Source organism: Haplochromis burtoni, unplaced genomic scaffold (genome assembly GCF_018398535.1).
Source record: "Haplochromis burtoni strain Fernald_Lab_line unplaced genomic scaffold, NCSU_Asbu1 Contig_328, whole genome shotgun sequence".
Taxonomy (NCBI): Eukaryota; Metazoa; Chordata; class Actinopteri; order Cichliformes; family Cichlidae; genus Haplochromis; species Haplochromis burtoni.
The window spans coordinates 257,467-275,542 of record NW_024582689.1 but is presented as its reverse complement, the minus strand read 5'-3'; the positions used below and the strand labels follow the sequence as shown (position 1 = coordinate 275,542).

The window sequence follows — 18,076 nt, the reverse complement described above, 5'->3', positions numbered from 1 at the left end:
ATAAAAAATTAAAATAAAAAAAAATAAAAAATCATAATCACGTTTGTTGAAATGCCGCAAATATCAGCTCCTGGGAATTATGGTTGATAAGCGCTTGAAAAAGCATACTGGCTGGGTTAGCAGAAAAATCAACAAATCCACTGATACAATGAGGAGGGTTAGCTATCTTGCACTTAAAACCAGTTTCCTTAATGATTAATAGTTTCATTTATCCCCATCTTTCCTTTTGTAATGTAGTTTGAGCGAGTACGTTTCCTGCTGCTCTCTGCAGAACTCTTACAGAAGTGTTTTGTTAGGACTGCATCGTGTTCAGAGTCATATATCGCATCTGTTCCTTTATTTGGAAGCTTAAGATTTCTGCTATTTATGACGTCAATATCCATCTAGTATGTGCCTTTATTTATAAGTTATATTCTAGCAAAGGAAATCTCCCTAAGCAGACTCACTTTAATGTCACCTCACAGGTACATGATTACTCAGCTTTATTTCCTAACTTCCTCACTTGCAGAGGTAATTTTCTACAGTTCTTCTACTTCATTTGAAAACATTTCAGTAATCTGACATTCATTTTATGTAGTCAGATCATTTATTGTGTTTTTCCATAACAATGATATTTTTTCATATATGAAATAGATGGCAGCTTCAAGGTCAACTTTATCCCCTGCTGCACTGTGTTATTTATTATCTTTGTCTTTTAAATTGTGCAGGTGAATTTTTTTTTTTTAACTGATGTTGTTAATAGAAGGAAAAGAAGAGGATGTGCTATCCCATTCAACAGCTGTGCATTTGACAACAAGGACATGGGAAATAAAAATGACTCCTGACACATTTCCTGATCACAAACCTCAGTGGAAATATAACAAGATGGGCGACCGCAGATGCTGAACAAAAGGAAGAGAAGCTTTCTGCTTTGGATGGTTTAGAAATGAGCTCACTGGGCTGGGCTCGCTCTTCACTCTCATGGACATATGGCTCTATTCTAATAAAATATTCATACAACAATAAAAGTGAGTCACAAGTAGGCTGAATGCCTGATTTTTAATGACATGTTAAATGAAATAAGAGAAGCCCGAAGAAGGAAAAAGCTATTTAAATTCACTAAAATAGTCAACTTGAATTTTTTTAATTATTACGAGTTAATATGGAAGCAGCACATTAAATAATCATTTAGACCTACAACTTTTCACGCTGCCTTCTGTGCAGCTCACATTTTTTTTAAATCAGCCTGGGCGGCTGGAAGCACATGAACTGTGTTTAACTCTTTTGACCTCTGTGGGGTAAATGAGCGAGCAGCAACAACAATTGACTTTTCACCTACTTCTATTATTATCAACAAACCTGTGACAAATGGAACCACTGCCAACTGGCACAAAGTTCTGCAGTGACGCTGTCATTGACTTATAATTGTGGATTCAATTAAAATTATATATATATACACACACATGTTAAATGACAAATAACTACTGTAAACTGAGCTGAGATGAGAATTTTTATATTGAAGAACAAACCACAAAGTAAAGGCTACATTCATTACAAGTGTTCGGATCCGTTTATCCTCTCGGAAGGAAAAAAAAAAAGGTTCCGAAATCATAAACTTTAGATTAAACTGTATTTTTAAACACCATAAAAAAGAGAAGCAGCAATAACATCTCTTTCAAATCACCTCAAGGACAACCTTAAGTGCAGCTAAGTACATTTTCACAAATCTAAGCACTGATTATTGACAAGCAGAAATAAAAATCAATCTCTTTACTCACTGCTCACAGCGTGTGTCTGAAGAAAGGTCGAGACCGTGGCCACAGTGGATATTTGAAAGGCCCTGTGCTGCTGCAGTTGCTATTAGAAGGACTCAGACTGACCTCTAATAGACCTCTGAAGTTCTCACAACTATGAATAGCAGAAACACGCCCCTTTCAAACAGAAACACACACACACACGACACACCACACAAGTCACTCACTGAGGTACTGTTTAGCTAACAGGTACCTCAAACTCATTGCCGGTTTCTTTACTGATGTGAGCTTTTTGTGTTTGTGAACACAGGTGTGCATTTGTCTGTTTGTAAAAGTAGCTTAAAAGTAATCTTAGAAAAAGCTCAGAACAAACTGAAAGCTGATCTGAGTGATTCGAGCATTTTTATTTATGTTTATTCAAGAGTGAATCACCAGTATCTTATCACACATTGTCTTTATCTACACAAACGGAGTGTTAAGTTCTTGTGTTGCTGAGCAGCCAATCTAATGAAGCTGTGGAACAAAGAGGTACGTACTGATTATATGTCATGCTGTGTATTCTGTGTGATAGATATGTTGACAGACCTGATCTAGCAGAGATGTCGACACCAACATACACTCGTCTCAGAATGTACAAAGTCACCAAATAATGTGTGCAAACCATATGTGCAGAGTCCTTCGTGTCTAAGATGAATAAAATAACATTTCCAAATAATGATGGCTAACTAAGACGAGTTTATTTGCGAGTCTGGACATTTAGTGTATTACACAGTTTCTACATGGATTTAAAGTCTTCTGGCTTTAGCAAATCGTGGACTGAGTCGAATAAGTGTGATACGTTGTGGCTATATTGAACAAAGTGAATGCAGATTTTTGTGAAAAGTAAAGGAAGCATGCAGGCTAAAATGTAGACATGCATGGAGTCAAGAAAACTCAGTGTGGATATGAATAATTTTAAGAGTTCAAGCCATTTTTAATTTTTAAGACTGATACTGAATACAGAATACCACATTTAAATCACCGATATTCTGTGATTTAAATGTGGTATTCTGATATATCGGCTGATATTTTTCCTTTTCTTTGGGACACACGGAATGTAAATAGATTTTGTTTACGTTTCTTACATTTTTAGTTATTTATTTAACTGTAGTGATCCAAACAAACAGGAAATTTCAGTGCGCCCTCTGATGGACAAACTGAAAATTAACATGGTTGAAGGGTGTTTCTTCCATATTTTTATTTATATCATGTTTCAAAACATTCACGGGACACCGTTTTTACAGCTGTTTTTCTGGACCTGTTGATCACAAGTAAAGTATACATTTAAAAATAGGACCTCATTAGCATAAGTTGGGTTTCACACCGATAAACAACTCGTTCAAAATCTCTGAACTCCTTAATGAGCAACAGAGAAAAAAAAGGTCCCCAAAAAAATGACTAAATGTAACTCATGCACATGTCTCGCTTACTACTAACCCCTTTATTAAATTACAGTGTTTATGCCACACTGATCTTCATCAGGTACAAAGGCAATGTCATTGTATCCACTCCTTTATTTACAGATCACACTCGTGCAAAAATCCTACACTAGCCTACCATACAAGACAGCCTGCAGGGATCCAAATGACCTAATAAATTAAGAATGAGTTTATAAAATCATTTAACATTTTAAAATACAAACCTAAGAAATTTGGAGATTTGATTGTGTTTTGTGTTGTGTTAATATTGTAAAAATATTGTTTTGTAAGCCTGATTTTGTTTTAATTGGTTTTATATAGAAATAACTAAACAATCTTGGTTCAATAATTTATTATTTGCATCAGTAAACCACACGCTGCACAGACCGAGTAACATCTTCACACATCTTATTTTGCGAGTGTCCATTACAGACCTACTCTGAGAGTACGCGTTTCTGTTTGATGGCCAGCAGTGGCACATGACACTGGTGTCATGCTTTGCTAAGAGTTGTCAGAGGCAAAAGGTACCACTACACCCACCACCACCACCCCCATTAACCATACTTGGCCTGGGAGGATGAGGAGCCAATGGCAGAGCCAGCTCGGCAGTCACCCCACAAACATAAGGCACTGGAAAAAAGAGGTGGAGGGGCAGTGGGTTCATTTGACACATAACAGAACATGAAGATAAGTTGGCAACAGCCTCAAGCTTGCAGGCAGGTTACAGCTGTTTGGTATAAGAGACACTCTTACCGCAGTCAGGAAGCTACAAAAAAAGCACAGTTGGTCAGTCATACTTGAATTCTTCTGAAATGCTTTGGTTCCTCTTAGAGGAATGATGCAAGACATCTGAAACCTTAAAGCAGTGTGATACTGAGCTGCTTAGTCAGTTGTTGAGCATCAGATAAACCTGTTTAATCTCATTATTACTACCTTATGAAAGGAGGGTTAAACATTAAGCTTTTAAACACATAAAACATAATCCTATGTTAACAGGTCAGCTACTTTCTCTCAGGTTTACATGAACTGGGGTGGTATACAGTATAACTAAAACAGTAAGTGTCTTTTTTAAGTAAATTAAATAATGTGTGTTGTGTTATGGCTGTACTAAAATAAATGTTTAAATTTCTTTTGTTGAAACCAAACTTCACAGGTGAGCGGTGGAACTAACCGAGAAACCAAGGACGCTGCACGCTCATATGGCAGGGACTTGTTAATCCCAAAGTCGCCACTCCCTAAAGCATACCCCTTATTGTCCATTTTACTCAAAATAGGACCATAACGCACATAACCTGCCATTAGGAAGAATGCAGGTTTGAAGCACTTCCACACTGGCTTCCTCTTTCAGACCCGAATGCGGTCAATAGTAGGTCCAGCTGAGAAATAAAAAAGCATCAGTTAGTGTCAGTGAAGCACTGCTTCTGCTGTGTGAGAACACATGGTTTTGACAGTAGCTAAAACCATTTTCACACATGCACGCTGACCCTGATGGAGTTGCATGTGACAACACAAAGGTCCATACAGGCGAACATTAAACGGTTATAACCTGCTAGCTCCTTGGTGCAAAGTCTGTGTGGTGTCAGGTTGCAATGGTCTGAGAAGAGTGAATCATAAACCGATCTCTGAGGGCATCTTCTGCATCTTGCCCATTTTAGGGTCTTCTAAAAAGCACTTTATGTTTAACTGAGATATGTAACAGTACAATTCTTTTCTGATATACCAAGATAAAGAAACTAGCATGGTATTTCAGTGTAAATCATCACCGTGCGCATCTATAAATCAGTGCCTGCTCCACTTCATCATTGTTGGTCTGTTAAAGACTTTCCTCTTTAAATTGCTCACTAAAGCGCACACTTTTTTTGTACTCCGAGACACGATATCATAACTTCTTCATGATGAGACCAGGCTTAATGCAACATGTGTTGAAACTTGACAACAGCTTTCTCACTGGTGAGAGGAAACACACCAAAACCTCACTGGTAATTCAACAGTTTGAAAATAAAGCACAGCACAGCGCCTAGGAAGTGATTAAAAGAAGAAGAAAAAAAGAAAAAGAAAAGAGGAGTCAATATATTCTTATGGATGTAATGAGATATCCTTGCATACAGTATAAATTCACAAGGGCATTCACACACCCTAAAGGCAACTGACAAACCAGTTTTTCCTGATTAGCGTGGCAGATGAGGGGCACTCTGAAAGGCGCACAGGAAGAGAAGACCTCCACCCATTTTTATGTGATCAACGTGGCAGACCAACTGACATGACCAGCATTACACTGAGAGACATCCCAGCACAGCTACAGGAGGCCTGCTTTAACTCGTATGAGGCTTCACTCTAGTGTCTCTCATGTCCTGCGATCCTCTGGCTGACTGTGACTTTTAACCCTGGTTTTCGGACACATGACCTGACCTTGCACAAGACAACCAGACTAAAGATTGCAGGTCATAACCTCCTTGATGAAACCACACACTCCAAGTCACATGGTCACACAGCGGAGAAATGTAGAGGTTGGAAAGAGAGGGTGGAGGACGAGCTCGCTTATGTAGGACAAAGGTCACACAACTCTTAACAACTCCCGACACACCATTGGGGCAAAGCAAAAAAACAACCTGACATAGTGCTTTCACAGTGAAACATTACATTATAAAACCCCAAAAGCATCATTATGCTTTAATTTGCATCATTATCCTTTAAATCGCTAAGATTTGCTGCCAATCTGAAGTTTAGCAAGCACTATTTACACGGTAAATAGTTGTGCTTGCTAACATGTGCTAATTAACACAGATCACATGGAGGGCTGGAAATGTCAGTGGATTTGTGGCAAACTTGAATCCATTTAGCAGTTTTTTCATTAAAGAGGTGCTAAAAGGAAAAAAAGGGGGATCCTCCAAGATCCTTTTGATTTTGGATCATCTTTTCCAAGAATGTAACTACTATTTTATTTTATAAGCAATCTGCCACAAAAGCAGCACGCCAGAGCTGATTGTTGTGTAAACATCATCCAGCTCAGTCCTTCCACCTTGCTAGCACCAAAGCAGACAGAAAGGCTGATACTGGTACTGTCGAAAGACTAAAGGCCACATGGCAAACCACGCTGTGCCACATCCTGGGTTTGCTTTAATGAAAGCTCCTCCTCTACTTGAGTACTAAAACCGCCCACACGATTGCATCTTTATGGTAACTGTTCATGTGACTGCCCTGCATGACCGCAACAGCATTACCTAGTGTTTCAAAAATTGGGTTTAAAATGGGAGGAAAACAGCAGGCAGCATTCCAGAGATTCCTGTTAGAGGAAGTTTGCATAAAACGCCTTCAGACACAAGCACATATCAGAGCTGCTCTCCAAAAAGTGATGTACACCAACAACTGACTGCTAAGCACTCAATTATGATTCACTTTCACCTAATTTTCTTTCTTATAGAAGAGGCTGGAACTTATTCATAATACTCAAGTATCCAACTACCGGCTACCAGCTGTCCATGACTTCTAGTCTGAGAGATTTTTTTCCTTTGAGGGGAAATGACAGAAACAGTCCAGCTTTTGAGTGGAAAACCTGCTGTTTTTCTCATATCTGCAGTTAATTCTAAACACACGAATCCTTCACATTTCAACAAGCTGTTAAACCTTCTTGATTTGTCTAATATGCATGAAAGTGAGTCTGCTCGACAATCTTATGTTTAATTTGATATCTGGAACATGCATGTTGTCCTCCAGTATAAGTAGGCAAGATATAAAGTATCTGCTGGCAAATGAAAGAGCTACAATTGAATGTAGAGTAAATGATGGCCATCTGCATCTCAAAGGGGCAGCAATCACAGGCCAGTCAGAATAGCTGTGGAGAAAGAAATTGAGATGCACTGATTGACCAGCCAGAAACCAGAATTACACAGTTTCCACTGTTCTTAACGTGGATTGGTGACTGGCTGGTCATGCATGCATTACTCACACATGGCAGCACAGGCAAATAGTCCCACGCAAACTCTTCACTCATGTTGGACATGAGTGAAGACGTAACGGTCACTAAAGTAAGCTGCAAACATATCTGAAACAACAAACTTAAAAAGAAACTTAAACGTGGACATTTTAAAGAAGCTAACAAAGGCAAAATGGCTAGCAGCCTCGGTATGAGCAAAGGATCAGATCAGTTATGGAGAGAGGAATAAAAAAAAAAAAAAAAAAGGGAAAAGGTTGATGATCTGTTATCTGGTAACAATATAAAAATACAGAAAAATTATGTAAGTACCAGACATTTATTTTTATAAATAAATCTGCTGCACTTGTTAGTTGTGGTAAAATATGTCAGGTAAAGGTGGGTGTACAGCAACTCATGTTCATTCGTTATTTGTAACTTTTTTCCAGGGGCAGGACAGTTTACTTTCAGTGTTGAGAGAAAAGTATATAACTTACAGAAGCCTGTCACATTTAAATAAGTCTTTATCACAAAAAATCCTAAATACACAAAAATCACTATGGGCAAGTCACACTAGGTGAAAAATCAGAAATTGGAATAGGCCAAGAAAACTACAATGGTGGATCTCTAATGAGAACGTCAAAGACATTGTGTCACTATGATATGCTCCACTGGTCACTGGTAAGGACATGGAAAGTTCCTGGAATATCTGCCTGTTGCTTAGCACATCATCCTTAAAACAGCTTAGTCCTGCACAGCTACACACTGTGGTCAGAAAGCAAAAACAAAACCTTTAAACTCTCAATCCGTGTTTTCAGATTCATTCTCAAAGTTTACAACTTTCCAAAAGCGGAAAAAAGAAACAGTTCAAGTTCACAGCGGTGGCTTCACTAAAAGCCATGTTCTCATTTTAAACAAAATAGATGTGGCCAACATTTTGACATTGAGTGGAAATTGGAGGAAACAGCAGCACGCGCTACTACTATCCGGTGTGGACCACTTTGGTCACTCATTCACACACACACACACACACAAACACACACACACACACACACAAACACACACACACACACACACACACGGAGTTATGAGTGATTTGGCGGGATGCCACCACAGTAGATAACAGTTACATTGTTACTCCTTGTCCACTTCTTATCTTTATTTAACAATGACGTGCGCGTGTAGCACGCTCACACAGACTATCAGCAGTGATGTTAGTAATAAAGAAATGATACATATGAAATAAAAAGTTTTTTTGAAAAAAAGAAAAAGGATTATCATCAGAGGCGTTGGTGACGGTTTCATCCCTGTTGCTACGTGTCCCTGTCTGTTTTCTTTTCAGAGGGCTGGTCCGTTCAGCCTACACGCGGGTTTGTCGCTGATAAACAGACCCACAAACATCAAAAATGAACAGCTCGTTCTGATCACGCACTAAATATCATGCTGCTCATCGTCAGATTAGCGGAAACGAAGATATAATGCAGAGAAAAGACATAAAACGAGGCTGGGGTCTGGTCTATTTAAAGCAACAATAAGAGCAGCCCTTTCGGTGGCTTCATCCTGCTCTAACTTCTGCACACGGGCCTCGGTAGAGGAGCTCAGAGCTACGCTGCCTTTTTTCGGTTTTTAAGAGTCAAATGTTGGCACTAACCTGTTTGCAGCAGCAGACTTTAACGCGTTTCTTGAGGAAGCAGCGGCAGCAGAAGCAGCGGCGGGCGGCAGTGGCGGTTTACACTTTGTTCAGCTGGTGCAGCTACCAGCCAATCAGAGGCGGCTTCACGTGTTGCTTTCGTAAAGTCTGAGAGGCGTTCGGTCATTGGTCAGTTAGTTGTGACGGTCGATAGAGCGTTTCACATCCATGTGAATGAAATCAGGTACATCCGAACCGAGTAATTAACGAATACTAGCTAATTTTAAGACACCCTTACTTTTTTTTTAATTGCTACTCAGGAGAATAATGTTTAGAGGTTTAGTGAATGACTGCAGTGAGACTATTTGAAGTTATTTCCACCCCCAACTTAAAATATACAGTCAGTCCTTTAGGGAGTTCATTTGGTTAAAGAATAGACTGAACATCTGCAGCTCCATTTGTCCTGTCAATTTAAGGTGGCACCTGAAGGCACCTTAAATTAAAAGTTCCAATTCAACAATGTAAAAATACTCAATTACAAGCTTTTCAAAGAAGTTATGTGAACACCTGTTAACAACTACTACCTGACAACCAGACAATCAAGCACCAGCCAGAAATCACCACTTGAATCTTAAACAGGGTACTTTGAACATTTATCATGTGTTTGTCATTAGTCAAATATGTAAGTCTTCTAATTCTATCTGCTGCCTTTCCTCATTTTCCATCTTCAACATCTTTTTCCAATATATCCACTGTCCCACTGCACATGCCACTAGTGGAATACATAAAATATACTTACATACACAATTTGAACACATAAAGTTACAATCACAATTATCTTAGTTTTGTATTTTCTAATTAATTTTTATTTCATTTTGACTTTTTGTTTTTTAATTAGGTGTAGTTTCAGTTAGCTTCCAGGGCTTATCTTCTTATTTTGGTTTAACTTTTGTTGTTTGAAAATGTTGAGTTTTTATTCAATTCTGTGTTGGTTTTAGTGTTTTTAATGATTACTGTATGGAGGGCAAGTGTCAGAGGGCAGATTTAGTAAATTCACCACAGGCATTACAATAAAAACACAACTTTTTGAAAGCAGTCGACTCACAGCCTCGTAGATGTCCTCAATAACCATGTCCTTTAGCAAACTAACAAATACTAGAACCAGGGTTTTAGTTTTCTAAGTTTCAAAATTGTTTCAATTATGAGGGGGGTATCTAAAATCTTTTTCATGTCTAGTTTTTCATGTTTAGTTTTGGAAAGAGGTAAACTCTTTATCTTGTTAAAAGAACTCTGGAACGAGAATTTTTAATTGGAACTGTAGTTCTTTTCTTATATTAAAATATCTCAGGGTTTGGATGTGCAGTCAAAGTCTACTTAAGTTCTTTAAACTGACAGAAAGAGCAGTTGCACTGGCTCGGCCCACAAAAGATCAAAGCGGCTGTTCCAACGCACCGCACCGCGTTCCAAATTATTATGCAAATTGTGTTTAAGTGTCATAAAGATTAAATAAGTTGTTTTTTAATTAAACCCATGGATGGAATTGTGTCTCAGGACTCTTTGTATCACTGAAAACAATCTCAGACACCTATGATCATTAGTTTGCCAGGTGAGCCCAATTAAAGGAAAAACTACTAAAGAAGGATATTCCACATTATTAAGCAAATCCCCAATTTTCAGGCAGTATAGGAAGGGAAAATGATCCCTCTGCTGCTGAAAAGCGTGAAATAGTTGAATTCCTTGGACACGTAATGAAAACCTTAGATATTTCATGAAAATTTAAGCGTGATCACCATAAAGGCGTGTGCTGCTGAACTTGGGGAGCCGCTACAACGAGTCTTCAACCTCAGTCTGCGACTGGGGAGAGTGCCCGCCCTATGGAAGACATCCTGCATCGTCCCGGTCCCCAAAAAGAACCGGCCCAATGAGCTGAATGACTTCCGACCGGTGGCACTGACGTCACATCTTATGAAGACTCTAGAGCGGCTCTTCCTCAACCTCCTCCGACCACAGGTACAACATGCCCAGGACCCACTACAGTTTGCATACAAGGCGGGTGTCGGAGTGGAGGATGCCATCCTGTACCTCCTACACAGAGCCCACTCACACCTGGATGGGGGAAAAGGCACGGTCAGGATCCTGTTTCTTGACTTTTCCAGTGCCTTTAATACCATCCGGCCCTGTATGCTTCAGGAAAAACTGAACAGGATGGAGGTGGACCCCTGCCTGGTGGCTTGGATCTCCGACTACCTCACCGACAGACCACAGTACGTCAGGCTGAAGGACATCACGTCTGACACTGTGGTCAGCAGCACAGGAGCACCACAGGGAACTGTGCTGTCCCCTCTTCTCTTCACCCTGTACACCTCTGACTTCTGCTACAACTCTGAATTATGCCATATTCAGAAGTTTGCAGATGACACAGCCATCATGGGGTGTATCTGGGATGATCAGGAAGAGGAGTACAGAAGTCTGGTGAGGAACTTTGTCGCATGGAGTCACACAAACCACCTGCAACTCAACACCTCAAAGACTAAGGAACTGGTTGTGGACTTCGGGAGGTCCAGAGAAGGTCCACTGCCGGTTCAGATAGAGGGGGAGGAGGTGGAGGTGGTCAACAAGTACAAGTACCTCGGGCTGTGGGTGGACAATAAACTGGACTGGTCATGCAACACAGAGCACCTGTATAAAAAAGCCCAAAGCCGACTGTACTTCCTCAGGAGGCTGAGGTCTTTTAACATCTGCAGGAAGCTCCTGAGGATGTTTTACCAGTCGGTGGTTGCTGGAGTACTTTTCTATGCTGTGGTGTGCTGGGGGAGCAGCACAGCAAAGAAGGACTCATCCAGGCTGGAGAAACTGATCAGGAGGGCTAGCTCTGTGGTCGGCATGAAGCTGGACACTCTGGTGACAGTGGCAGAGAAAAGGACATTAAAGAAACTGATGGACATTATGGACAATGCCAGGCATCCTCTGCACACGGCCATTAACAACCAGAAGAGTCTGTTCAGTGACAGGTTGCTTCTCCCAAAGACAAGAACTAACAGACTTAAAAACTCCTTTGTCCCACACGCCATCAGACTGTTTAACTCCTCTCTGGAGGGGAGAGGGAGGGGAAACAGGAGGACAAAGGAGGGGGGAACAACTAAGCTGTAGTGCCTCTTCACCTCACTGTGCAATACCTTTTGTGCAATACTTTTGTAAATAGTCAACAGTGCAATAGACCTCAATACTTGAAATGTGCAATTCACTTGTATTTTTATTTTTTATTCCTATTTATTCTATTTATCCCCTTCGTATATTTTATTTATATTGTCTCTGTATTTATATATATGTGTGTGTGTATATATATATAAAAAAAAACACCCAGCACGCCCCTGCGGGCGGTTTATCCTTCAAGCTCGGGTCCTCTACCAGAGGCCTGGGAGCTTGAGGGTCCTGCGCAGTATCTTAGCTGTTCCCAGGACTGCGCTCTTCTGGACAGAGATCTCCGATGTTATTCCCGGGATCTGCTGGAGCCACTCGCCTAGCTTGGGAGTCACCGCACCTAGTGCTCCGATTACCACGGGGACCACCGTTACCTTCACCCTCCACATCCTCTCGAGCTCTTCTCTGAGCCCTTGGTATTTCTCCAGCTTCTCGTGTTCCTTCTTCCTGATATTGCTGTCATTCGGAACCGCTACGTCGATCACTACGGCCGTCTTCTTCTGTTTGTCTACCACCACTATGTCCGGTTGGTTAGCCACCACCATTTTGTCCGTCTGTATCTGGAAGTCCCACAGGATCTTAGCTCGGTCTGGGGGCATCTCCCATTTTGACCTCGGGACTTCCAGGTTATTTATATATGTGATATATATATTGATATATTATATATATATATATATATATATATATATATATATATAATATTCTGTAACTCTGTAACTTCTGTCGGTGCTGTGCTTTTTTGGAAATCGAATTTCCCAGAGGAACCCACCCGAGGGATTAATAAAGTTCTATCTAATCTAATCTAATGTTAAGAGATTTGTGGCTGAGTCAGAGCACACACGTGTTTGTGCAGACAAAGGCACAATGATGAAGGTTTCTGCCAGACAAATACATCAGATTAAGAGAGGAGCTGCTAAAAGGCCATTACAAAGCAGCAAACACATATTTGAAGCTGCTGGTGCCTCTGGAGCCCTGCGAACATCAAGGTGTAGGATCCTCCAGAGACTTGCAGTTGTGCATAAACCTTCTATTCGGCCACCCCTAACCAAGGCTCACAAGCAGAAACGGCTACAGTGGGCCCAGAACTACAAGAAGACTAATTTTCAAACAGTTTTGTTCACTGATGAATCCCATGCAACCCTGGATGGTCCAGATGGAGTGGTGGATGGCTGGTGGAAGGCTACCATGTCCCAGCAAGGCTGCGTCATCAGCAAGGAAGTGGTGGAGTCATGTTTTGAGCCGGAATCACAGGGAGAGAGCTGGTCGGCCCCTTTAGGGTCCCTGAAGGTGTGAAAATGACCTCTGCAAAGTATGTGGAGTTTCTGACTGACCACTTTCCATGGTAGAAAGAGAAGAACTGTGCCTTCTGCAACACAACCATCTTCGTGCAAGACAATGCACCATCTCATGATGCAACAACAAGAGGAAAAAGGAGAGGACCTCATGGTGTGGTACCCATTCTTCCCCAACTTCAGTCCTACTGAGACCCCTTGGAGCATCCTCAAGCAAAAACATATGAGGGTGGGAGGCAGTTCACATCCAAACAGCAGCCCTGGGAGACTGTTCTGACATCCTGCAAAGACATTCAAGTAGAAACCTTCCAAAAACTTACAAGTTCCATGGATGCAAGAATTGTAAAACTGTTATCAAATAAGTGGTCCTATGTTAATATGTAACTTGACCTGTTAAGATGTTTTTGATTGAAATAGCTTTTGATTTCAATGAAATTGATCTACTAATGCTGCAAATTCAACAAATGACCACTTTCAATTCTCTACAACCTATAAAATCTTTTGAAACTCTGTGTGCGTAATAATTCGGAACAGTGCGTTTTAAGTTTTTTATTTAAAAAAATGTTTTCATTGGGAGTTTTGTTCAGTAACATTTGAATTATACTCTATTGGTCGATGACTCAAAAATTATGCCGACTGTCATTTGAATCCACTATTTAGGAAAAACAGAGAAAAATATCATTTGCATAATAATTTGGAACGCGGTGTATGTGGTCTATAATTTAAAAATGGAATTGACATCTCTTGCTTATTAAATTCACAGTCACAAGGGGCTGGAGCTCATCCAAGCTGTCATACGTGGCAGGCAGGGTGTACTCTGGACAGGTCAGCGCTAACACGTGGAGCCAATCATTCAGCTTCAGATTCATATCTGAAGTCAATTTTGAGTCACTGGTTAACATGTTTCGACTCTGGGAGTTTAAAAAACACAGGACCTTCTTACTGAGAGGCAAACATGCTCTTATCAAGAAACCTGATCCTCCTCCCCTTAGACAACCTGCAACAGGAAACTGAAAGTCATTTGACAAACATTATAATTTAACATTATGGTGACATAAAAACACATTTTAAGACAGCTATGACGACAGAAATCCATAAAGGCAATGAACCAACCCAAAGACTGGAAAAACAGCAACAGCAATAAAAAAAGGGTGCACACTCTGAAACAGAGAATCAATAATGCTCGCTATGAAGTCACTGGCAGTCTGTTATATCACCACCAGAGAGGTTAAAGGTGACCTGTTTCCCTCACCTACATCGTAACCACCTCTGATAACTCTGGCTTTACAAACAGCACCGAGTTCTACAAAGTAAACAAGCATACTGTCAAATTTTTACCAACTACAGTTTAGAGATAAGCATTTACATTACATATGTACTCATATGCTGCATTTCACACTACTACAAGCCACTATCTGAAAGGGAAAAATTCTACCTTTTTCACAGCTGTATGCACTTGTTAAATTTAGACCGTAGCCAATAAACAACTTAAACTGCAAACAATTATGGGAACCATTATGTAATCTTTCTATTTTGGATACGACGTTCACATCCAATTTTCTGTGAGATTTGCAGCTTTGGGAATTGGAAAGCCTCTTTAAGATGACTTTAGTATTTTTAAACTACAGCAAATTTAAGCTTTTATGAAACTTTAAAAAATATATATACTAGAGGTGGACTGAATTATAATATCTCTAACATTGTATTGCTAAAATTCTTGTTGACCGTTGATCCTGAGGTCCCCCACCAGAGTACTTCACTTTTTTTTCGGTCCACTTAAATGTTTCAAATCATCAAACAAACTCTAATATTAGAAAAAGATAACCCAAGTAAATACTAAATGCAACTTTGTATTTAGTATTTACATTCAGAGAAGTTTACAATTCACCAAAAGTCACCCTTTCCATTTCTTCATTAGGTTTATCTGCAAACACCACACAGCTAACTTACCCCATTGAACTCTCATGGACTTGTTTGAGTGCTTGACAAAAAACAAAACAAAACAAAGAAACCCAATCCCAAATCTAAGTCAATATTTTCAAATGATTTAAGATGAATGCCTTTGAGAAGTCCAGTTATTTTCTTTTCAGACTACCATATATGACATATAACTTTATGACTATATAACTTATTTTAAAGAGTTTTTCCTGGTAGTGGAAAGCATCTATCACATACCACAGTAACCTGGAGCACTATAATATTGTTTATTTGTCTTTAAAAGAAAGCATAATGAACAGTGTCTCTGCATAAAGATCCTGGCCACTGCATTTCCCGGATTGTAACACAAGAGGGAGCGCTTTTGCCATTAGAGTAGCTATTATTCCTGTTGTTGAGTATTTGATCACAAGCCTCCTTTAAAGGATCTAAATTCTCTCTGACAAAATTACAATATAATTTGTTGTGGAGAAAATGTGTTTATTGTAAGTTTCTTGTGGCTCAGTAGTAATGTAAGACTTCTGTAACTGCTGATCAGAAACATGCTGTTCAGCAGGAGATATCTGCAGAAAGACATGGAAAGATAAACTGGCGGTGTAAACGCAAAACGTTGCCAAACGTGTACGTTTTGAGTCTTCGTTTTAAAAGTCAAGAAGTTACCCCAGAGTCTGATAAGTCTGCCTTCCTTTCTAATTTATGAAAAAAGAAATCAATGAATCACAGTTAGGAAGAAGGAAGAGCTCTGTGATGATGATGATGACTATGTGGGACTTTAAATATGGGCGATGTGTCTTTCTGGTCTTTGTCAGTATCAACGGAAGGCCCTTCAGAGAGAGTTGGACTAGATTTGGACAGCATCGCTCTGAGACAAGATGTCCTCAACTTTATATATTACAGTCCCAGATGCTTGTCTTGTGTTAATATGACTTAAGTGTTAAAAACTTTAAAGAGTGTAATGATAGTCAGGGTTTCTCCTAATCGAAACTCAGGTCAAAGTATAAAAGACTGTAATTTAGAGGTATGTGAATGTTTGTATTTTATGCAACGTTCACACATATTTCTGCAGATTTCTTTGCTACTCTATGATTAAATAGCATTTTTTCTGACAAAGGCCCAGATATTACTTTAGGAATAGTCTGAATTTAAACGGACAAGCTTCCTTCTCTAGCTTTAACGGCTTAAATAGTTCCAGTCTTCGTTTTTCAAAGGGGCCCTGAAGCTGCTTAACCATGCAGTCTGAACTCAGCTTAGATCATTTCCACGGGCTCATTGGGGACCGTGTGAACTGCTGCAGTTCAGGCGGAGGGTGGCGCACCAAGCCAAAGGATTGTGTCTGGGACCCTCAGAGGTCACCACGGGTCAGAGCGCAGCGCCTGACAACACGGTCCACAGCGGCTACTGCTGCACACTGAGCCGCTGTTAGGCTTCGTGACTGGAGGCTTGTTTATGGTGTTTCAGTGGGGGTTTTATCTCGCAGCGATGCCATTTGCAATAAAATAAAAAATAAATTATTATGATTAGAAAATAACCTAAAATGCAAAGATTGCACCAGACTCCCACAGGCATACTTGTCAGTCATCTTAAAAACAGATCCTCTGGGTGAATATTATTCTTTTATGTGCAAACTGGAGCTTTGAACAGCCAACAGAAACCATTTGAACATCCACACTGAATTTCCTTAGCAGCCCGCTGATATAACTGTACAAAAAAGTTAATTTTAGCAAGAAAAAACTGATCATGCACACATGAGCTACATATAACATTATCATACAAAAAGAGTCTTAATCATCTGATTTATGTTCAGATCTTGTTGATCTACTTTTGCATGTAAAGTAAAACTAAAAAAAAAATGGATTTAACATGAGCGATGTGTCCTGTTAGGAATACTATAGGCTCACTTTAAACATACACTATTACACTATTATTAAATATATACAATAAATTTATTAAAATGTTCACAAAGAGAATTCACATCTGATTTATATTCAGCTTGCTGTGTTACATTTTCGCTAAGATCTCTTAAATGTCATTTTATACCACTTGCCATTTTGTGCCATTTTAGGGGAACAGAGTGATATTTAAATGCATATTTATTCATATGCGCTCTTGTGTCAAAAGTCCGCATTAGAGTTTCTTTCTCAGTAAATTGAATTAAATTAGCTAATACAAAAGTAATCTACACATTTTTGCTGTTTTTTAATGCCGTAAGAACTTTTTCTTTCTGTGGTGTTCAACAGGTGCTTGCTTTGCGACTGAATGCAAGTGCGCACGAGATAAATCAGCCCAGAAAGCGCGATTCTGTGCCCAGTGAGTGTACAGACTCTGCAGCAGTTTGATTTCATTCAAAGTAGATTGTTTAATATGCTCTAAAAAAGATAGTAATGCTTTTGCTCCTGAACAAACTAAAAGTTAAGCAGTTAATTTGCTGCAAAAATGTTACAGAAGCTGAGAAAGAAGGAGAAACGGTGTGATAAAAGCTGACAGATGAGTGATTTCATTGACAAGGCACAAAAAACTATTAATATATATCCCATTTATTAAAACATTCGAAGTTTTACCAACAATAATTATCTGAATATGAAATACATTTAATGGATCACTACGAAACAAAAACCGTTAGGCTGAGAAACCCCGACTCACGAGTTGGTTTCCTTCTGACGCAACTCTGCCGTTTAAAGTCTGACAGCAAAAACTTCCAGTATTTAATTCAGTTTCTTTTACAAAAGCAACAGCGCACAAGTCCCACAATATTTCAAAGGACAAACACATAAAAAAAAGTGTTAAAAACTCCACACTCAAGTAATTGGATTTTATGCCCCCGTCCCGCACGCTCGCGCCTTTCTCTCCATGGTGCTCTAAAAACTCTCCAAAAGCTTCAGATGTCTTGTGAGCTTTTCTTTCTCGATCTCCGCCGCTTT

General features: G+C 39.6%; 1 protein-coding gene across 3 annotated transcripts in view; it reads right to left on the bottom strand.

The window, feature by feature from the left end:
- The window catches only part of acsl1a (acyl-CoA synthetase long chain family member 1a), an 18,532-nt gene extending 9,645 nt beyond the window's left edge, over positions 1–8,887 (bottom strand). For 2 of the 3 annotated variants that reach the window (XM_005942023.2, XM_005942020.2), the window contains exon 1: positions 8,752–8,887. The gene's annotated coding sequence lies outside the window, so the exon portion shown is untranslated. Of the gene's footprint in view, positions 1–1,757; positions 2,738–8,751 lie in introns of those variants that run through there. The other variant, XM_042228514.1, reaches the window with a different exon arrangement.
- Between the last annotated feature and the right edge of the window lie 9,189 nt (positions 8,888–18,076).